General features: G+C 45.8%; 25 non-coding genes across 25 annotated transcripts; all 25 read right to left on the reverse strand.

Moving 5' to 3' along the window:
• Positions 1–1,057: 1,057 nt before the first annotated feature.
• trnap-agg lies at positions 1,058–1,129 on the reverse strand. The gene has a single exon. It is a non-coding gene; the product is annotated as a tRNA-Pro (tRNA).
• A 138-nt stretch (positions 1,130–1,267) lies between these two features.
• trnap-ugg lies at positions 1,268–1,339 on the reverse strand. The gene has a single exon. It is a non-coding gene; the product is annotated as a tRNA-Pro (tRNA).
• A 114-nt stretch (positions 1,340–1,453) lies between these two features.
• trnap-agg lies at positions 1,454–1,525 on the reverse strand. Its single transcript has one exon. It is a non-coding gene; the product is annotated as a tRNA-Pro (tRNA).
• A 109-nt stretch (positions 1,526–1,634) lies between these two features.
• On the reverse strand, positions 1,635–1,706 carry trnap-cgg. Its single transcript has one exon. It is a non-coding gene; the product is annotated as a tRNA-Pro (tRNA).
• Positions 1,707–3,400: 1,694 nt separating this feature from the next.
• trnap-agg lies at positions 3,401–3,472 on the reverse strand. The gene has a single exon. It is a non-coding gene; the product is annotated as a tRNA-Pro (tRNA).
• Positions 3,473–3,610: 138 nt separating this feature from the next.
• Positions 3,611–3,682, reverse strand: trnap-ugg. Its single transcript has one exon. It is a non-coding gene; the product is annotated as a tRNA-Pro (tRNA).
• Positions 3,683–3,796: 114 nt separating this feature from the next.
• Positions 3,797–3,868, reverse strand: trnap-cgg. Its single transcript has one exon. It is a non-coding gene; the product is annotated as a tRNA-Pro (tRNA).
• A 1,694-nt stretch (positions 3,869–5,562) lies between these two features.
• Positions 5,563–5,633, reverse strand: trnap-agg. The gene has a single exon. It is a non-coding gene; the product is annotated as a tRNA-Pro (tRNA).
• Positions 5,634–5,770: 137 nt separating this feature from the next.
• Positions 5,771–5,842, reverse strand: trnap-ugg. Its single transcript has one exon. It is a non-coding gene; the product is annotated as a tRNA-Pro (tRNA).
• A 111-nt stretch (positions 5,843–5,953) lies between these two features.
• trnap-agg lies at positions 5,954–6,025 on the reverse strand. The gene has a single exon. It is a non-coding gene; the product is annotated as a tRNA-Pro (tRNA).
• Positions 6,026–6,133: 108 nt separating this feature from the next.
• trnap-cgg lies at positions 6,134–6,205 on the reverse strand. The gene has a single exon. It is a non-coding gene; the product is annotated as a tRNA-Pro (tRNA).
• Positions 6,206–7,896: 1,691 nt separating this feature from the next.
• trnap-ugg lies at positions 7,897–7,968 on the reverse strand. The gene has a single exon. It is a non-coding gene; the product is annotated as a tRNA-Pro (tRNA).
• A 106-nt stretch (positions 7,969–8,074) lies between these two features.
• On the reverse strand, positions 8,075–8,146 carry trnap-cgg. The gene has a single exon. It is a non-coding gene; the product is annotated as a tRNA-Pro (tRNA).
• Positions 8,147–9,838: 1,692 nt separating this feature from the next.
• trnap-ugg lies at positions 9,839–9,910 on the reverse strand. The gene has a single exon. It is a non-coding gene; the product is annotated as a tRNA-Pro (tRNA).
• A 100-nt stretch (positions 9,911–10,010) lies between these two features.
• On the reverse strand, positions 10,011–10,082 carry trnap-cgg. The gene has a single exon. It is a non-coding gene; the product is annotated as a tRNA-Pro (tRNA).
• A 1,682-nt stretch (positions 10,083–11,764) lies between these two features.
• Positions 11,765–11,834, reverse strand: trnap-agg. The gene has a single exon. It is a non-coding gene; the product is annotated as a tRNA-Pro (tRNA).
• Positions 11,835–14,103: 2,269 nt separating this feature from the next.
• On the reverse strand, positions 14,104–14,175 carry trnap-cgg. The gene has a single exon. It is a non-coding gene; the product is annotated as a tRNA-Pro (tRNA).
• Positions 14,176–14,285: 110 nt separating this feature from the next.
• trnap-cgg lies at positions 14,286–14,357 on the reverse strand. The gene has a single exon. It is a non-coding gene; the product is annotated as a tRNA-Pro (tRNA).
• Positions 14,358–16,197: 1,840 nt separating this feature from the next.
• trnap-agg lies at positions 16,198–16,269 on the reverse strand. The gene has a single exon. It is a non-coding gene; the product is annotated as a tRNA-Pro (tRNA).
• A 312-nt stretch (positions 16,270–16,581) lies between these two features.
• On the reverse strand, positions 16,582–16,652 carry trnap-agg. Its single transcript has one exon. It is a non-coding gene; the product is annotated as a tRNA-Pro (tRNA).
• Positions 16,653–16,760: 108 nt separating this feature from the next.
• trnap-cgg lies at positions 16,761–16,831 on the reverse strand. Its single transcript has one exon. It is a non-coding gene; the product is annotated as a tRNA-Pro (tRNA).
• A 1,673-nt stretch (positions 16,832–18,504) lies between these two features.
• On the reverse strand, positions 18,505–18,576 carry trnap-agg. The gene has a single exon. It is a non-coding gene; the product is annotated as a tRNA-Pro (tRNA).
• A 137-nt stretch (positions 18,577–18,713) lies between these two features.
• trnap-ugg lies at positions 18,714–18,784 on the reverse strand. The gene has a single exon. It is a non-coding gene; the product is annotated as a tRNA-Pro (tRNA).
• Positions 18,785–18,894: 110 nt separating this feature from the next.
• trnap-cgg lies at positions 18,895–18,966 on the reverse strand. Its single transcript has one exon. It is a non-coding gene; the product is annotated as a tRNA-Pro (tRNA).
• A 1,677-nt stretch (positions 18,967–20,643) lies between these two features.
• trnap-agg lies at positions 20,644–20,714 on the reverse strand. Its single transcript has one exon. It is a non-coding gene; the product is annotated as a tRNA-Pro (tRNA).
• Between the last annotated feature and the right edge of the window lie 407 nt (positions 20,715–21,121).

A 21,121-nucleotide genomic window follows, 5' to 3' on the forward strand; every position in this document is an offset into this window, starting at 1 on the left:
TAATCCATGCTCGTTACATGATAATGGTACAGTGACTGCATTCAGCCGACGTGCTACATCGTTAGCTCGCCTGCTGCTTTCAGTAACTGTGTATCTTTCACCGGAGGCTCAGCAATGTCAGCACAGCTAAAAGTATTGGATGATAATGAAACGGTTAGTGAGCCGGACTGAATATTCTAACGAGATTGTGTCACACTTTATAACAGTTAGTTAACTAGTGTTAGTGGATGCTCTTCCTCTGTGTTGTATATTATGTGGGTCACGTTAGTTACAGCGACTGAGAGGTGGAGAAGCTGTGTACCTGAGTATCGGTAAAGGGCAATAAAATCTAAATTGAACGTTACGAAGCAAACAGCGGCAGGTCCGATCTAGTGTAGCGTTAGCTGGCTGCTCGTGGCTGCATCACTAGGGGACAGTAAACAAACCGATCCACATTTGCTTTTTACCGTTACATCATTTCTTGCAGGCTTTGACACTTTGACATAATACCAGTGGTACACAGGAAAGTAACATGGGTGGCGTTAGTTGGTGAAGTAACGTGGAAAGCGATACAACTTTGCACCGGATAACATTAGCAACTGCTCGGTGTTAGCCGGCGAGCTAACGTGACTTTCTCTGTGTTTCTCCAGCTTTACTAATGCTCACTTTGTTCTTGCTCGACATCATCTGAACCTGTTTGGTCTGATGGGCTTCAGCACATAAACCTTTATTGTTGTTTTGTGGCCTTACGTGGAGCCCGTGTTTTACTGTGAGCCGGTTATGTTTATGCTGTTAGTGGACTGCATGTCGTTAGCTGCCGTGTTGTCGCTGTAGCGTGAGAGGCTCGGGAGCGCGCACAGGGCTGAATCCGACCCGGTGTCCTCACATTAAAAGCAGAATAGTGGCTGATGCGAGCAACGGAGAAAACAGGCGTGTGCTTCATTTCTAAGTGACTTTTCAGCCCATTGACAATAAGGCAATGAAAATTTGATTTACTAAAATCAAAAACTTACATATGGCCCCTTTAAATTACAGTGAAAATAGCTTCAGATTTGAAGCAACGACGGTTTCTTGGTAAGGGCTTGTCCGGGATTTGAACCCGGGACCTCTCGCACCCTAAGCGAGAATCATACCCCTAGACCAACGAGCCACAAAACACCTTTTCTGTTTTGATGAAAGACTCAGATTTCCTCAACGTTAAAGTAAAACAAGCTTTATCTATTAAATGCACCTACGGGTTCATAGCAAGTGCTCCCCCGGGTTTTGAACCCGGGACCTCCCATTCCAAGGGCTCGTCCGGGATTTGAACCCGGGACCTCTCGCACCCAAAGCGAGAATCATACCCCTAGACCAACGAGCCACAAATCTCCTTTTCTGCGTTGATGAAATAATCAGATTTCATCCAAATGAAATCACTGGAAAACAAGCTTTATATATTAAAAGCAATAAAGAAGCTTCTATGGGTTCAGCGGGTGGGCTCGTCCGGGATTTGAACCCGGGACCTCTCGCACCCTAAGCTAGAATCATACCCCTAGACCAACGAGCCACAAAACACCTTTTCTGTTTTGATGAAAGACTCAGATTTCCTCAACGTTAAAGTAAAACAAGCTTTATATATTAAAAGCAATAAAGAAGCTTCTATGGGTTCAGAGGGTGGGCTCGTCCGGGATTTGAACCCGGGACCTCTCGCACCCGAAGCGAGAATCATACCCCTAGACCAACGAGCCACAAAACACCTTTTCTGTTTTGATGAAATACTCAGATTTCATCAACATTAAAATAAAGTACAGCAAGCTTTATCGATTAAAAGCAATAAGAAGCACCTGTTGGTTCATAGCAAGGGCTTCCCCGGGATTTGAACCCGGAACCTATCGCACCCAATGCGAGAATCATAGCCCTAGACACACGAGCCACAAAATGCCTTTTCCGTTTTGATGAAAGACTCAGATTTCATCAACATTAAAGGGGCATTGTGGAGTTTCCAGCGGCCACTAGCGGTGCGGTTTTAAGATTGCAACCAGGCGTGTGCTCGTACACGTGCTGGCTTTAACTCATGAGCGAGCATAATCCGAAACACAACCGCTTTCATACAGAAATACAGAAACGCCTGCATGCGGGCTGTGGCTTTTCTCCAGACATGTTCGGGCTCTGTTACTTAAATGTTCCCGTCTCAGAGGCAGATCATCACCGGCGCCGTACCTTCCATTCAGCGCAGAGAGACACTGGCATATTGGCACAGTACTCCCGAAAAAAGTGAGAGCGGCTATAGAGAGACAGGGAGACAGCTTCACACAACATGGTGGAAACTCAGGTAAACTCCCACCGCAACGGTACAGTAATGTTTTTATCAGCTTGATGTTGAACTAATCCATGCTCGTTACATGATAATGGTACAGTGACTGCATTCAGCCGACGTGCTACATCGTTAGCTCGCCTGCTGCTTTCAGTAACTGTGTATCTTTCACCGGAGGCTCAGCAATGTCAGCACAGCTAAAAGTATTGGATGATAATGAAACGGTTAGTGAGCCGGACTGAATATTCTAACGAGATTGTGTCACACTTTATAACAGTTAGTTAACTAGTGTTAGTGGATGCTCTTCCTCTGTGTTGTATATTATGTGGGTCACGTTAGTTACAGCGACTGAGAGGTGGAGAAGCTCTGTACCTGAGTATCGGTAAAGGGCAATAAAATCTAAATTGAACGTTACGAAGCAAACAGCGGCAGGTCCGATCTAGTGTAGCGTTAGCTGGCTGCTCGTGGCTGCATCACTAGGGGACAGTAAACAAACCGATCCACATTTGCTTTTTACCGTTACATCATTTCTTGCAGGCTTTGACACTTTGACATAATACCAGTGGTACACAGGAAAGTAACATGGGTGGCGTTAGTTGGTGAAGTAACGTGGAAAGCGATACAACTTTGCACCGGATAACATTAGCAACTGCTCGGTGTTAGCCGGCGAGCTAACGTGACTTTCTCTGTGTTTCTCCAGCTTTACTAATGCTCACTTTGTTCTTGCTCGACATCATCTGAACCTGTTTGATCTGATGGGCTTCAGCACATAAACCTTTATTGTTGTTTTGTGGCCTTACGTGGAGCCCGTGTTTTACTGTGAGCCGGTTATGTTTATGCTGTTAGTGGACTGCATGTCGTTAGCTGCCGTGTTGTCGCTGTAGCGTGAGAGGCTCGGGAGCGCGCACAGGGCTGAATCCGACCCGGTGTCCTCACATTAAAAGCAGAATAGTGGCTGATGCGAGCAACGGAGAAAACAGGCGTGTGCTTCATTTCTAAGTGACTTTTCAGCCCATTGACAATAAGGCAATGAAAATTTGATTTACTAAAATCAAAAACTTACATATGGCCCCTTTAAATTACAGTGAAAATAGCTTCATATTTGAAGCAACGACGGTTTCTTGGTAAGGGCTTGTCCGGGATTTGAACCCGGGACCTCTCGCACCCTAAGCGAGAATCATACCCCTAGACCAACGAGCCACAAAACACCTTTTCTGTTTTGATGAAAGACTCAGATTTCCTCAACGTTAAAGTAAAACAAGCTTTATCTATTAAATGCACCTACGGGTTCATAGCAAGTGCTCCCCCGGGTTTTGAACCCGGGACCTCCCATTCCAAGGGCTCGTCCGGGATTTGAACCCGGGACCTCTCGCACCCAAAGCGAGAATCATACCCCTAGACCAACGAGCCACAAATCTCCTTTTCTGCGTTGATGAAATAATCAGATTTCATCCAAATGAAATCACTGTAAAACAAGCTTTATATATTAAAAGCAATAAAGAAGCTTCTATGGGTTCAGAGGGTGGGCTCGTCCGGGATTTGAACCCGGGACCTCTCGCACCCGAAGCTAGAATCATACCCCTAGACCAACGAGCCACAAAACACCTTCTCTGTTTTGATGAAATACTCAGATTTCATCAACATTAAAATAAAGTACAGCAAGCTTTATCGATTAAAAGCAATAAGAAGCACCTGTTGGTTCATAGCAAGGGCTTCCCCGGGATTTGAACCCGGAACCTATCGCACCCAATGCGAGAATCATAGCCCTAGACACACGAGCCACAAAATGCCTTTTCCGTTTTGATGAAAGACTCAGATTTCATCAACATTAAAGGGGCATTGTGGAGTTTCCAGCGGCCACTAGCGGTGCGGTTTTAAGATTGCAACCAGGCGTGTGCTCGTACACGTGCTGGCTTTAACTCATGAGCGAGCATAATCCGAAACACAACCGCTTTCATACACAAATACAGAAACGCCTGCATGCGGGCTGTGGCTTTTCTCCAGACATGTTCGGGCTCTGTTACTTAAATGTTCCCGTCTCAGAGGCAGATCATCACCGGCGCCGTACCTTCCATTCAGCGCAGCGAGACACTGGCATATTGGCACAGTACTCCCGAAAAAAGTGAGAGCGGCTATAGAGAGACAGGGAGACAGCTTCACACAACATGGTGGAAACTCAGGTAAACTCCCACCGCAACGGTACAGTAATGTTTTTATCAGCTTGATGTTGAACTAATCCATGCTCGTTACATGATAATGGTACAGTGACTGCATTCAGCCGACGTGCTACATCGTTAGCTCGCCTGCTGCTTTCAGTAACTGTGTATCTTTCACCGGAGGCTCAGCAATGTCAGCACAGCTAAAAGTATTGGATGATAATGAAACGGTTAGTGAGCCGGACTGAATATTCTAACGAGATTGTGTCACACTTTATAACAGTTAGTTAACTAGTGTTAGTGGATGCTCTTCCTCTGTGTTGTATATTATGTGGGTCACGTTAGTTACAGCGACTGAGAGGTGGAGAAGCTGTGTACCTGAGTATCGGTAAAGGGCAATAAAATCTAAATTGAACGTTACGAAGCAAACAGCGGCAGGTCCGATCTAGTGTAGCGTTAGCTGGCTGCTCGTGGCTGCATCACTAGGGGACAGTAAACAAACCGATCCACATTTGCTTTTTACCGTTACATCATTTGTTGCAGGCTTTGACACTTTGACATAATACCAGTGGTACACAGGAAAGTAACATGGGTGGCGTTAGTTGGTGAAGTAACGTGGAAAGCGATACAACTTTGCACCGGATAACATTAGCAACTGCTCGGTGTTAGCCGGCGAGCTAACGTGACTTTCTCTGTGTTTCTCCAGCTTTACTAATGCTCACTTTGTTCTTGCTCGACATCATCTGAACCTGTTTGGTCTGATGGGCTTCAGCACATAAACCTTTATTGTTGTTTTGTGGCCTTACGTGGAGCCCGTGTTTTACTGTGAGCCGGTTATGTTTATGCTGTTAGTGGACTGCATGTCGTTAGCTGCCGTGTTGTCGCTGTAGCGTGAGAGGCTCGGGAGCGCGCACAGGGCTGAATCCGACCCGGTGTCCTCACATTAAAAGCAGAATAGTGGCTGATGCGAGCAACGGAGAAAACAGGCGTGTGCTTCATTTCTAAGTGACTTTTCAGCCCATTGACAATAAGGCAATGAAAATTTGATTTACTAAAATCAAAAACTTACATATGGCCCCTTTAAATTACAGTGAAAATAGCTTCATATTTGAAGCAACGACGGTTTCTTGGTAAGGGCTCGTCCGGGATTTGAACCCAGGACCTCTCGCACCCTAAGCGAGAATCATACCCTAGACCAACGAGCCACAAAACACCTTTTCTGTTTTGATGAAAGACTCAGATTTCCTCAACGTTAAAGTAAAACAAGCTTTATCTATTAAAAGCACCTACGGGTTCATAGCAAGTGCTCCCCCGGGTTTTGAACCCGGACCTCCCATTCCAAGGGCTCATCCGGGATTTGAACCCGGGACCTCTCGCACCCAAAGCGAGAATCATACCCCTAGACCAACGAGCCACAAATCTCCTTTTCGTTGATGAAATAATCAGATTTCATCCAAATGAAATCACTGGAAAACAAGCTTTATATATTAAAAGCAATAAAGAAGCTTCTATGGGTTCAGAGGGTGGGCTCGTCCGGGATTTGAACCCGGGACCTCTCGCACCCTAAGCTAGAATCATACCCCTAGACCAACGAGCCACAAAACACCTTTTCTGTTTTGATGAAAGACTCAGATTCCTCAACGTTAAAGTAAAACAAGCTTTATATATTAAAAGCAATAAAGAAGCTTCTATGGGTTCAGAGGGTGGGCTCGTCCGGGATTTGAACCCGGGACCTCTCGCACCCGAAGCTAGAATCATACCCCTAGACCAACGAGCCACAAAACACCTTCTCTGTTTTGATGAAATACTCAGATTTCATCAACATTAAATAAAGTACAGCAAGCTTTATCGATTAAAAGCAATAAGAAGCACCTGTTGGTTCATAGCAAGGGCTTCCCCGGGATTTGAACCCGGAACCTATCGCACCCAATGCGAGAATCATAGCCCTAGACACACGAGCCACAAAATGCCTTTTCCGTTTTGATGAAAGACTCAGATTTCATCAACATTAAAGGGCATTGTGGAGTTTCCAGCGGCCACTAGCGGTGCGGTTTTAAGATTGCAACCAGGCGTGTGCTCGTACACGTGCTGGCTTTAACTCATGAGCGAGCATAATCCGAAACACAACCGCTTTCATACAGAAATACAGAAACGCCTGCATGCGGGCTGTGGCTTTTCTCCAGACATGTTCGGGCTCTGTTACTTAAATGTTCCCGTCTCAGAGGCAGATCATCACCGGCGCCGTACCTTCCATTCAGCGCAGAGAGACACTGGCATATTGGCACAGTACTCCCGAAAAAAGTGAGAGCGGCTATAGAGAGACAGGGAGACAGCTTCACACAACATGGTGGAAACTCAGGTAAACTCCCACCGCAACGGTACAGTAATGTTTTTATCAGCTTGATGTTGAACTAATCCATGCTCGTTACATGATAATGGTACAGTGACTGCATTCAGCCGACGTGCTACATCGTTAGCTCGCCTGCTGCTTTCAGTAACTGTGTATCTTTCACCGGAGGCTCAGCAATGTCAGCACAGCTAAAAGTATTGGATGATAATGAAACGGTTAGTGAGCCGGACTGAATATTCTAACGAGATTGTGTCACACTTTATAACAGTTAGTTAACTAGTGTTAGTGGATGCTCTTCCTCTGTGTTGTATATTATGTGGGTCACGTTAGTTACAGCGACTGAGAGGTGGAGAAGCTGTGTACCTGAGTATCGGTAAAGGGCAATAAATCTAAATTGAACGTTACGAAGCAAACAGCGGCAGGTCCGATCTAGTGTAGCGTTAGCTGGCTGCTCGTGGCTGCATCACTAGGGGACAGTAAACAAACCGATCCACATTTGCTTTTTACCGTTACATCATTTGTTGCAGGCTTTGACACTTTGACATAATACCAGTGGTACACAGGAAAGTAACATGGGTGGCGTTAGTTGGTGAAGTAACGTGGAAAGCGATACAACTTTGCACCGGATAACATTAGCAACTGCTCGGTGTTAGCCGGCGAGCTAACGTGACTTTCTCTGTGTTTCTCCAGCTTTACTAATGCTCACTTTGTTCTTGCTCGACATCATCTGAACCTGTTTGGTCTGATGGGCTTCAGCACATAAACCTTTATTGTTGTTTTGTGGCCTTACGTGGAGCCCGTGTTTTACTGTGAGCCGGTTATGTTTATGCTGTTAGTGGACTGCATGTCGTTAGCTGCCGTGTTGTCGCTGTAGCGTGAGAGGCTCGGGAGCGCGCACAGGGCTGAATCCGACCCGGTGTCCTCACATTAAAAGCAGAATAGTGGCTGATGCGAGCAACGGAGAAAACAGGCGTGTGCTTCATTTCTAAGTGACTTTTCAGCCCATTGACAATAAGGCAATGAAAATTTGATTTACTAAAATCAAAAACTTACATATGGCCCCTTTAAATTACAGTGAAAATAGCTTCATATTTGAAGCAACGACGGTTTCTTGGTAAGGGCTCGTCCGGGATTTGAACCCGGGACCTCTCGCACCCAAAGCGAGAATCATACCCCTAGACCAACGAGCCACAAATCTCCTTTTCTGCGTTGATGAAATAATCAGATTTCCTCAACATTAAAGTAAAACAAGCTTTATATATTAAAAGCATAAGAGCTTCTATGGGTTCAGAGGGTGGGCTCGTCCGGGATTTGAACCCGGGACCTCTCGCACCCGAAGCTAGAATCATACCCCTAGACCAACGAGCCACAAAACACCTTCTCTGTTTTGATGAAATACTCAGATTTCATCAACATTAAATAAAGTACAGCAAGCTTTATCGATTAAAAGCAATAAGAAGCACCTGTTGGTTCATAGCAAGGGCTTCCCCGGGATTTGAACCCGGAACCTATCGCACCCAATGCGAGAATCATAGCCCTAGACACACGAGCCACAAAATGCCTTTTTCCGTTTTGATGAAAGACTCAGATTTCATCAACATTAAAGGGCATTGTGGAGTTTCCAGCGGCCACTAGCGGTGCGGTTTTAAGATTGCAACCAGGCGTGTGCTCGTACACGTGCTGGCTTTAACTCATGAGCGAGCATAATCCGAAACACAACCGCTTTCATACAGAAATACAGAAACGCCTGCATGCGGGCTGTGGCTTTTCTCCAGACATGTTCGGGCTCTGTTACTTAAATGTTCCCGTCTCAGAGGCAGATCATCACCGGCGCCGTACCTTCCATTCAGCGCAGAGAGACACTGGCATATTGGCACAGTACTCCCGAAAAAAGTGAGAGCGGCTATAGAGAGACAGGGAGACAGCTTCACACAACATGGTGGAAACTCAGGTAAACTCCCACCGCAACGGTACAGTAATGTTTTTATCAGCTTGATGTTGAACTAATCCATGCTCGTTACATGATAATGGTACAGTGACTGCATTCAGCCGACGTGCTACATCGTTAGCTCGCCTGCTGCTTTCAGTAACTGTGTATCTTTCACCGGAGGCTCAGCAATGTCAGCACAGCTAAAAGTATTGGATGATAATGAAACGGTTAGTGAGCCGGACTGAATATTCTAACGAGATTGTGTCACACTTTATAACAGTTAGTTAACTAGTGTTAGTGGATGCTCTTCCTCTGTGTTGTATATTATGTGGGTCACGTTAGTTACAGCGACTGAGAGGTGGAGAAGCTGTGTACCTGAGTATCGGTAAAGGGCAATAAAATCTAAATTGAACGTTACGAAGCAAACAGCGGCAGGTCCGATCTAGTGTAGCGTTAGCTGGCTGCTCGTGGCTGCATCACTAGGGGACAGTAAACAAACCGATCCACATTTGCTTTTTACCGTTACATCATTTCTTGCAGGCTTTGACACTTTGACATAATACCAGTGGTACACAGGAAAGTAACATGGTGGCGTTAGTTGGTGAAGTAACGTGGAAAGCGATACAACTTTGCACCGGATAACATTAGCAACTGCTCGGTGTTAGCCGGCGAGCTAACGTGACTTTCTCTGTGTTTCTCCAGCTTTACTAATGCTCACTTTGTTCTTGCTCGACATCATCTGAACCTGTTTGGTCTGATGGGCTTCAGCACATAAACCTTTATTGTTGTTTTGTGGCCTTACGTGGAGCCCGTGTTTTACTGTGAGCCGGTTATGTTTATGCTGTTAGTGGACTGCATGTCGTTAGCTGCCGTGTTGTCGCTGTAGCGTGAGAGGCTCGGGAGCGCGCACAGGGCTGAATCCGACCCGGTGTCCTCACATTAAAAGCAGAATAGTGGCTGATGCGAGCAACGGAGAAAACAGGCGTGTGCTTCATTTCTAAGTGACTTTTCAGCCCATTGACAATAAGGCAATGAAAATTTGATTTACTAAAATCAAAAACTTACATATGGCCCCTTTAAATTACAGTGAAAATAGCTTCATATTTGAAGCAACGACGGTTTCTTGGTAAGGGCTCGTCCGGGATTTGAACCCGGGACCTCTCGCACCCAAAGCGAGAATCATACCCCTAGACCAACGAGCCACAAATCCCTTTTCTGTTTTGATGAAATATCAGATTTCATCAACGAAATAAAACAAGCTTTATATTAAAAGCAATAAGAAGCTTCTATGGTTCAGAGGGTGGGCTCGTCCGGGATTTGAACCCGGGACCTCTCGCACCCGAAGCGAGAATCATACCCCTAGACCAACGAGCACAAAACACCTTTTCTGTTTTGATGAAATACTCAGATTTCATCAACATTAAAATAAAGTACAGCAAGCTTTATCGATTAAAAGCAATAAGAAGCACCTGTTGGTTCATAGCAAGGGCTTCCCCGGGATTTGAACCCGGAACCTATCGCACCCAATGCGAGAATCATAGCCCTAGACACACGAGCCACAAAATGCCTTTTCCGTTTTGATGAAAGACTCAGATTTCATCAACATTAAAGGGGCATTGTGGAGTTTCCAGCGGCCACTAGCGGTGCGGTTTTAGATTGCAACCAGGCGTGTGCTCGTACACGTGCTGGCTTTAACTCATGAGCGAGCATAATCCGAAACACAATCGCTTCATACAGAAACAGAAACGCCTGCATGCGGGCTGTGGCTTTTCTCCAGACATGTTCGGGCTCTGTTACTTAAATGTTCCCGTCTCAGAGGCAGATCATCACCGGCGCCGTACCTTCCATTCAGCGCAGCGAGACACTGGCATATTGGCACAGTACTCCCGAAAAAAGTGAGAGCGGCTATAGAGAGACAGGGAGACAGCTTCACACAACATGGTGGAAACTCAGGTAAACTCCCACCGCAACGGTACAGTAATGTTTTATCAGCTTGATGTTGAACTAATCCATGCTCGTTACATGATAATGGTACAGTGACTGCATTCAGCCGACGTGCTACATCGTTAGCTCGCCTGCTGCTTTCAGTAACTGTGTATCTTTCACCGGAGGCTCAGCAATGTCAGCACAGCTAAAAGTATTGGATGATGAAACGGTTAGTGAGCCGGACTGAATATTCTAACGAGATTGTGTCACACTTTATAACAGTTAGTTAACTAGTGTTAGTGGATGCTCTTCCTCTGTGTTGTATATTATGTGGGTCACGTTAGTTACAGCGACTGAGAGGTGGAGAAGCTGTGTACTGAGTATCGGTAAAGGGCAATAAAATCTAAATTGAACGTTACGAAGCAAACAGCGGCAGGTCCGATCTAGTGTAGCGTTAGCTGGCTGCTCGTGGCTGCATCACTAGGGGACAGTAAACAAACCGATCCACATTTGCTTTTTACCGTTCATCATTTCTTGCAGGCTTTGACACTTTGACATAATACCAGTGGTACACAGGAAAGTAACATGGGTGGCGTTAGTTGGTGAAGTAACGTGGAAAGCGATACAACTTTGCACCGGATAACATTAGCAACTGCTCGGTGTTAGCCGGCGAGCTAACGTGACTTTCTCTGTGTTTCTCCAGCTTTACTAATGCTCACTTTGTTCTTGCTCGACATCATCTGAACCTGTTTGGTCTGATGGGCTTCAGCACATAAACCTTTATTGTTGTTTTGTGGCCTTACGTGGAGCCCGTGTTTTACTGTGAGCCGTTATGTTTATGCTGTTAGTGGACTGCATGTCGTTAGCTGCCGTGTTGTCGCTGTAGCGTGAGAGGCTCGGGAGCGCGCACAGGGCTGAATCCGACCCGGTGTCCTCACATTAAAAGCAGAATAGTGGCTGATGCGAGCAACGGAGAAAACAGGCGTGTGCTTCATTTCTAAGTGACTTTTCAGCCTATTGACAATAAGGCAATGAAAATTTGATTTACTAAAATCAAAAACTTACATATGGCCCCTTTAAATTACAGTGAAAATAGCTTCATATTTGAAGCAACGACGGTTTCTTGGTAAGGGCTCGTCCGGGATTTGAACCCGGGACCCTCGCACCCTAAGCGAGAATCATACCCTAGACCAACGAGCCACAAAACACCTTTTCTGTTTTGATGAAAGACTCAGATTTCCTCAGCGTTAAAGTAAAACAAGCTTTATCTATTAAAAGCACCTACGGGTTCATAGCAAGTGCTCCCCCGGGTTTTGAACCCGGGACCCCCATTCCAAGGGCTCGTCCGGATTTGAACCCGGGACCTCGCACCCAAAGCGAGAATCATACCCCTAGACCAACGAGCCACAAATCTCCTTTTCTGCGTTGATGAAATAATCAGATTTCATCCAAATGAAATCACTGGAAAAGCTTTATATATTAAAAGCAATAAAGAAGCTTCTATGGTTCAGAGGGTGGGCTCGTCCGGATTTGAACCCGGGACCCCTCTCGCACCCGAAGCGAGAATCATACCCCTAGACCACGAGCCACAAAACACCTTTTCTGTTTTGATGAAATACTCAGATTTCATCAACATTAAAAATAGTACAGCAAGCTTTATCGATTAAAAGCAATAAGAAGCACCTTTGGTTCATAGCAAGGGCTTCCCGGGATTTGAACCCGGAACCTATCGCACCCAATGCGAGAATCATAGCCCTAGACCACGAGCCACAAAATGCCTTTTCCGTTTTGATGAAAGACTCAGATTTCATCAACATTAAAGGGGCATTGTGGAGTTTCCAGCGGCCACTAGCGGTGCGGTTTTTAAGATTGCAACCAGGCGTGTGCTCGTACACGTGCTGGCTTTAACTCATGAGCAGCATAATCCGAAACACAAACCGCTTTCATACACAAATACAGAAACGCCTGCATGCGGGCTTGGCTTTTCTACAGACATGTTCGGGCTCTGTTACTTAAATGTTCCCGTCTCAGAGGCAGATCATCACCGGCGCCGTACCTTCCATTCAGCGCAGCGAGACACTGGCATATTGGCACAGTACTCCCGAAAAAAGTGAGAGCGGCTATAGAGAGACAGGGAGACAGCTTCACACAACATGGTGGAAACTCAGGTAAACTCCCACCGCAACGGCAGTAATGTTTTTATCAGCTTTGTTGAACTAATCCATGCTCGTTCATGATAATGGTACAGTGACTGCATTCAGCCGACGTGCTACATCGTTAGCTCGCCTGCTGCTTTCAGTAACTGTGTATCTTTCACCGGAGGCTCAGCAATGTCAGCACAGCTAAAAGTATTGGATGATAATGAAACGGTTAGTGAGCCGGACTGATATTCTAACGAGATTGTGTCACACTTTATAACAGTTAGTTAACTAGTGTTAGTGGATGCTCTTCCTCTGTTTGTATATTATGTGGGCACGTTAGTTACAGCGACTGAGAGGTGGAGAAGCTGTGTACCTGAGTATCGTAAAGGGCAATAAAATCTAAATTGAACGTTACGAAGCAAACAGCGCAGGTCCGATCTAGTGTAGCGTTAGCTGGCTGCTCGTGGCTGCATCACTAGGGGACAGTAAACAAACCGATCCACATTTGCTTTTTACCGTTACATCATTTCTTGCAGGCTTTGACACTTTGACATAATACCAGTGGTACACAGGAAAGTAACATGGGTGGCGTTAGTTGGTGAAGTAACGTGGAAAGCGATACAACTTTGCACCGGATAACATTAGCAACTGCTCGGTGTTAGCCGGCGAGCTAACGTGACTTTCTCTGTGTTTCTCCAGCTTTACTAATGCTCACTTTGTTCTTGCTCGACATCATCTGAACCTGTTTGGTCTGATGGGCTTCAGCACATAAACCTTTTGTTGTTTTGTGGCCTTACGTGGAGCCCGTGTTTTACTGTGAGCCAGTTATGTTTATGCTGTTAGTGGACTGCATGTCGTTAGCTGCCGTGTTGTCGCTGTAGCGTGAGAGGCTCGGAGCGCGCACAGGGCTGAATCCGACCCGGTGTCCTCACATTAAAAGCAGAATAGTGGCTGATGCGAGCAACGGAGAAAACAGGCGTGTGCTTCATTTTAAGTGACTTTTCAGCCCATTGACAAAGGCAATGAAAATTTGATTTACTAAAATCAAAAACTTACATATGGCCCTTTAAATTACAGTGAAAATAGCTTCATATTTGAAGCAACGACGGTTTCTTGGTAAGGGCTCGTCCGGGATTTGAACCCGGGACCTCTCGCACCCTAAGCGAAATCATACCCTAGACCAACGAGCCACAAAACACCTTTTCTGTTTTGATGAAAGACTCAGATTTCCTCAACGTTAAAGTAAAACAAGCTTTATCTATTAAAAGCACCTACGGGTTCATAGCAAGTGCTCCCCCGGGTTTTGAACCCGGGACCTCCCATTCCAAGGGCTCGTCCGGGATTTGAACCCGGGACCTCTCGCACCCGAAGCGAGAATCATACCCCTAGACCAACGAGCCACAAATCTCCTTTCTGCGTTGATGAAATAATCAGATTTCATCCAAAGAAATCACTGGAAAACAAGCTTATATATTAAAAGCAATAAAGAAGCTTCTATGGGTTCAAGGGTGGGCTCGTCCGGGATTTGAACCCGGGACCTCTCGCACCCGAAGCGAGAATCATACCCCTAGACCAACGAGCCACCAACACCTTTTCTGTTTTGATGAAAGACTCAGATTTCCTCACGTTAAAGTAAAACAAGCTTTTCTATTAAAAGCAATAAAGAAGCTTCTATGGGTTCAGAGGGTGGGCTCGTCCGGGATTGAACCCGGGACCTCTCGCACCCGAAGCGAGAATCATACCCCTAGACCAACAGCCACAAACACCTTTTCTGTTTTGATGAAATACTCAGATTTCATCAACATTAAAATAAAGTACAGCAAGCTTTATCGATTAAAAGCAATAAGAAGCACCTGTTGGTTCATAGCAAGGGCTTCCCGGGATTTGAACCCGGAACCTATCGCACCCAATGCGAGAATCATAGCCAGACACACGAGCCACAAAATGCCTTTTCCGTTTTGATGAAAGACTCAGATTTCATCAACATTAAAGGGGCATTGTGGAGTTTCCAGCGGCCACTAGCGGTGCGGTTTTAAGATTGCAACCAGGCGTGTGCTCGTACACGTGCTGGCTTTAACTCATGAGCGAGCATATCCGAAACACAACCGCTTTCATACAGAAACAGAAACGCCTGCATGCGGGCTGTGGCTTTTCAGACATGTTCGGCTCTGTTACTTAAATGTTCCCGTCTCAGAGGCAGATCATCACCGGCGCCGTACCTTCCATTCAGCGCAGCGAACACTGGCATATTGGCACAGTACTCCCGAAAAAAGTGAGAGCGGCTATAGAGAGACAGGGAGACAGCTTCACACAACATGGTGGAAACTCAGGTAAACTCCCACCGCAACGGTACAGTAATGTTTTTCAGCTTGATGTTGAACTAATCCATGCTCGTTACATGATAATGGTACAGTGACTGCATTCAGCCGACGTGCTACATCGTTAGCTCGCCTGCTGCTTCAGTAACTGTGTATCTTTCACCGGAGGCTCAGCAATGTCAGCACAGCTAAAAGTATTGGATGATAATGAAACGGTTAGTGAGCCGGACTGAATATTCTAACGAGATTGTGTCACACTTTATAACAGTTAGTTAACTAGTGTTAGGGATGCTCTTCCTCTGTGTTGTATATTATGTGGGTCACGTTAGTTACAGCGACTGAGAGGTGGAGAAGCTGTGTACCTGAGTATCGGTAAAGGGCAATAAAATCTAAATTGAACGTTACGAAGCAAACAGCGCAGGTCGATCTAGTGTAGCGTTAGCTGGCTGCTCGTGGCTGCATCACTAGGGGACAGTAAACAAACCGATCCACATTGCTTTTACCGTTACATCATTTCTTGCAGGCTTTGACACTTTGACATAATACCAGTGGTACACAGGAAAGTAACATGGGTGGCGTTAGTTGGTGAAGTAACGTGGAAAGCGATACAACTTTGCACGGATAACATTAGCAACTGCTCGGTGTTAGCCGGCGAGCTAACGTGACTTTCTCTGTGTTCTCCAGCTTACTAATGCTCACTTTGTTCTTGCTCGACATCATCTGAACCTGTTTGGTCTGATGGGCTTCAGCACATAAACCTTTATTGTTGTTTTGTGGCCTTACGGAGCCCGTGTTTTACTGTGAGCCGGTTATGTTTGCTGTTAGTGGACTGCATGTCGTTGCTGCCGTGTGTCGCTGTAGCGTGAGAGGCTCGGGAGCGCGCACAGGGCTGAATCCGACCCGTGTCCTCACATTAAAAGCAGAATAGTGGCTGATGCGAGCAACGGAGAAAACAGGCGTGTGCTTCATTTCTAAGTGACTTTTCAGCCCATTGACAATAAGGCAATGAAAATTTGATTTACTAAAATCAAAAACTTACATATGGCCCCTTTAATTACAGTGAAATAGCTTCATATTTGAAGCAAACGACGGTTTTCTTGGTAAGGGCTCGTCCGGGATTTGAACCCGGGACCTCTCGCACCCTAAGCGAGAATCATACCCCTAGACCAACGAGCCACAAAACCCTTTTCTGTTTTGATGAAAGACTCAGATTTCCTCAACGTTAAAGTAAAACAAGCTTTATCTATTAAAGCACCTACGGGTTCATAGCAAGTGCTCCCCCGGGTTTTGACCCGGGACCTCCCATTCCAAGGGCGCCATTTTGAACCCGGACCTCTCGCACCCAAGCGAGAATCATACCCCTAGACCAACGAGCCACAAATCTCCTTTTCTGCGTTGATGAAATAATCAGATTTCATCCAAATGAAATCACTGGAAAACAAGCTTTATATTAAAAGCAATAAAGAAGCTTCTATGGGTTCAGAGGGTGGGCTCGTCCGGGATTTGAACCCGGACCTCTCGCACCCTAAGCTAGAATCATACCCCTAGACCAACGAGCCACAAAACACCTTTTCTGTTTTGATGAAAGACTCAGATTTCCTCAACGTTAAAGTAAAACAAGCTTTATATATTAAAAGCAATAAAGAAGCTTCTATGGGTTCAGAGGTGGGCTCGTCCGGGATTTGAACCCGGACCTCTCGCACCCGAAGCTAGAATCATACCCCTAGACCAACGAGCCACAAAACACCTTTTCTGTTTTGATGAAATACTCAGATTTCATCAACATTAAAATAAAGTACAGCAAGCTTTATCGATTAAAAGCAATAAGAAGCACCTGTTGGTTCATAGCAAGGGCTTCCCCGGGATTTGAACCCGGAACCTATCGCACCCAATGCGAGAATCATAGCCCTAGACACACGAGCCACAAATGCCTTTTCCGTTTTGATGAAAGACTCAGATTTCATCAACATTAAAGGGGCATTGTGGAGTTTCCAGCGGCCACTAGCGGTGCGTTTTAAGATTGCAACCAGGCGTGGCTCGTACACGTGCTGGCTTTAACTCATGAGCGAGCATAATCCGAAACACAATCGCTTTCATACAGAAATACAGAAACGCCTGCATGCGGCTGTGGCTTTTCTCCAGACATGTTCGGGCTCTGTACTTAAATGTTCCCGTCTCAGAGGCAGATCATCACCGGCGCCGTACCTTCCATTCAGCGCAGCGAGACACTGGCATATTGGCACAGTACTCCCGAAAAAAGTGAGAGCGGCTATAGAGAGACAGGGAGACAGCTTCACACAACATGGTGGAAACTCAGGTAAACTCCCACCGCAACGGTACAGTAATGTTTTTATCAGCTTGATGTTGAACTAATCCATGCTCGTTACATGATAATGGTACAGTGACTGCATTCAGCCGACGTGCTACATCGTTAGCTCCCTGCTGCTTTCAGTAACTGTGTATCTTTCACCGGAGGCTCAGCAATGTCAGCACAGCTAAAGTATTGGATGATAATGAACGGTTAGTGAGCCGGACTGAATATTCTAACGAGATTGTCACACTTTATAACAGTTAGTTAACTAGTGTTAGTGGATGCTCTTCCTCTGTGTTGTATATTATGTGGGTCACGTTAGTTACAGCGACTGAGAGGTGGAGAAGCTGTGTACCTGAGTATCGGTAAAGGGCAATAAAATCTAAATTGAACGTTACGAAGCAAAGCGGCAGGTCCGATCTAGTGTAGCGTTAGCTGGCTGCTCGTGGCTGCATCACTAGGGGACAGTAAACAAACCGATCCACATTTGCTTTTTACCGTTACATCATTTCTTGCAGGCTTTGACACTTTGACATAATACCAGTGGTACACAGGAAAGTAACATGGGTGGCGTTAGTTGGTGAAGTAACGTGGAAAGCGATACACTTTGCACCGGATAACATTAGCAACTGCTCGGTGTTAGCCGGCGAGCTAACGTGACTTTCTCTGTGTTTCTCCAGCTTTACTAATGCTCACTTTGTTCTTGCTCGACATCATCTGAACCTGTTTGGTCTGATGGGCTTCAGCACATAAACCTTTATTGTTGTTTTGTGGCCTTACGTGGAGCCCGTGTTTTACTGTGAGCCGTTATGTTTATGCTGTTAGTGGACTGCATGTCGTTAGCTGCCGTGTTGTCGCTGTAGCGTAGAGGCTCGGGAGCGCGCACAGGGCTGAATCCGACCCGGTGTCCTCACATTAAAAGCAGAATAGTGGCTGATGCGAGCAACGGAGAAAACAGGGCTGCATTTCTAAGTGACTTTTCAGCCCATTGACATAAGGCAATGAAAATTTGATTTACTAAAATCAAAAACTTACATATGGCCCCTTTAAATTACAGTGAAAATAGCTTCATATTTGAAGCAACGACGGTTTCTTGGTAAGGGCTCGTCCGGGATTTGAACCCGGGACCTCTCGCACCCTAAGCGAGAATCATACCCCTAGACCAACGAGCCACAAAACACCTTTTCTGTTTTGATGAAAGACTCAGATTTCCTCAACGTTAAAGTAAAACAAGCTTTATCTATTAAAGCACCTACGGGTTCATAGCAAGTGCTCCCCCGGGTTTTGAACCCGGGACCTCCCATTCCAAGGGCTCGTCCGGGATTTGAACCCGGACCTCTCGCACCCAAAGCGAGAATCATACCCCTAGACCAACGAGCCACAAATCTCCTTTTCTGCGTTGATGAAATAATCAGATTTCATCCAATGAATCACTGGAAAACAGCTTTTATATTAAAAGCAATAAAGAAGCTTCTATGGGTTCAGAGGGTGGGCTCGTCCGGGATTTGAACCCGGGACCTCTCGCACCCGAAGCGAGAATCATACCCCTAGACCAACGAGCCACAAAACACCTTTTCTGTTTTGATGAAATACTCAGATTTCATCAACATTAAAATAAAGTACAGCAAGCTTTATCGATTAAAACAATAAGAGCACCTGTTGGTTCATAGCAAGGGCTTCCCCGGGATTTGAACCCGGAACCTATCGCACCCAATGCGAGAATCATAGCCCTAGACACACGAGCCACAAATGCCTTTTCCGTTTTGATGAAAGACTCAGATTTCATCAACATTAAAGGGGCATTGTGGAGTTTCCAGCGGCCACTAGCGTGCGGTTTTAAGATTGCAACCAGGCGTGTGCTCGTACACGTGCTGGCTTTAACTCATGAGCGAGCATAATCCGAAACACAACCGCTTTCATACAGAAATACAGAAACGCCTGCATGCGGGCTGTGGCTTTTCTCCAGACATGTTCGGGCTCTGTTACTTAAATGTTCCCGTCTCAGAGGCAGATCATCACCGGCGCCGTACCTTCCATTCAGCGCAGCGAGACACTGGCATATTGGCACAGTACTCCCGAAAAAGTGAGAGCGGCTATAGAGACAGGGAGACAGCTTCACACAACATGGTGGAAACTCAGGTAAACTCCCCCACGCAACGGTACAGTAATGTTTTTATCAGCTTGATGTTGAACTAATCCATGCTCGTTACATGATAATGGTACAGTGACTGCATTCAGCCGACGTGCTACATCGTTAGCTCGCCTGCTGCTTTCAGTAACTGTGTATCTTTCACCGGAGGCTCAGCAATGTCAGCACAGCTAAAAGTATTGGATGATAATGAACGGTTAGTGAGCCGGACTGAATATTCTAACGAGATTGTGTCACACTTTATAACAGTTAGTTAACTAGTGTTAGTGGATGCTCTTCCTCTGTGTTGTATATTATGTGGGTCACGTTAGTTACAGCGACTGAGAGGTGGAGAAGCTGTGTACCTGAGTATCGGTAAAGGGCAATAAAATCTAAATTGAACGTTACGAAGCAAACAGCGGCAGGTCCGATCTAGTGTAGCGTTAGCTGGCTGCTCGTGGCTGCATCACTAGGGACAGTAAACAAACCGATCCACATTTGCTTTTTACCGTTACATCATTTCTTGCAGGCTTTGACACTTTGACATAATACCAGTGGTACACAGAAAGTAACATGGGTGGCGTTAGTTGGTGAAGTAACGTGGAAAGCGATACAACTTTGCACCGTAACATTAGCACTGCTCGTGTTAGCCGGCGAGCTAACGTGACTTTCTCTGTGTTTCTCCAGCTTTACTAATGCTCACTTTGTTCTTGCTCGACATCATCTGAACCTGTTTCTGATGGGCTTCAGCACATAAACCTTTATTGTTGTTTTGTGGCCTTACGTGGAGCCCGTGTTTTACTGTGAGCCGGTTATGTTTATGCTGTTAGTGGACTGCATGTCGTTAGCTGCCGTGTTGTCGCTGTAGCGTGAGAGCTCGGGAGCGCGCACAGGGCTGAATCCGACCCGGTGTCCTCACATTAAAAGCAGAATAGTGGCTGATGCGAGCAACGGAGAAAACAGGCGTGTGCTTCATTTCTAAGTGACTTTTCAGCCCATTGACAATAAGGCAATGAAAATTTGATTTACTAAAATCAAAACTTACATATGGCCCCTTTAAATTACAGTGAAAATAGCTTCATATTTGAAGCAACGACGGTTTTCTTGGTAAGGGCTCGTCCGGGATTTGAACCCGGGACCTCTCGCACCCTAAGCGAGAATCATACCCTAGACCAACGAGCCACAAAACACCTTTTCTGTTTTGATGAAGACTCAGATTTCCTCAACGTTAAAGTAAAACAAGCTTTATCTATTAAAAGCACCTACGGGTTCATAGCAAGTGCTCCCCCGGGTTTTGAACCCGGGACCTCCCATTCCAAGGCTCGTCCGGGATTTGAACCGGACCTCTCGCACCCAAACGAGAATCATACCCCTAGACCAACGAGCCACAAATCTCCTTTTCTGCGTTGATGAAATAATCAGATTTCATCCAAATAATCACTGGAAAACAAGCTTTATATATTAAAGCAATAAGAAGCTTCTATGGGTTCAGAGGGTGGGCTCGTCCGGATTTGAACCCGGACCTCTCGCACCCGAAGCGAGAATCATACCCCTAGACCACGAGCCACAAACACCTTTTCTGTTTTGAT

The sequence above is a fragment of the Micropterus salmoides genome, unplaced genomic scaffold (genome assembly GCF_014851395.1).
Source record: "Micropterus salmoides isolate LMB-PRFRI ecotype aquatic unplaced genomic scaffold, ASM1485139v1 Ms_hic_scaffold_1, whole genome shotgun sequence".
Lineage (NCBI taxonomy): Eukaryota > Metazoa > Chordata > Actinopteri > Centrarchiformes > Centrarchidae > Micropterus > Micropterus salmoides.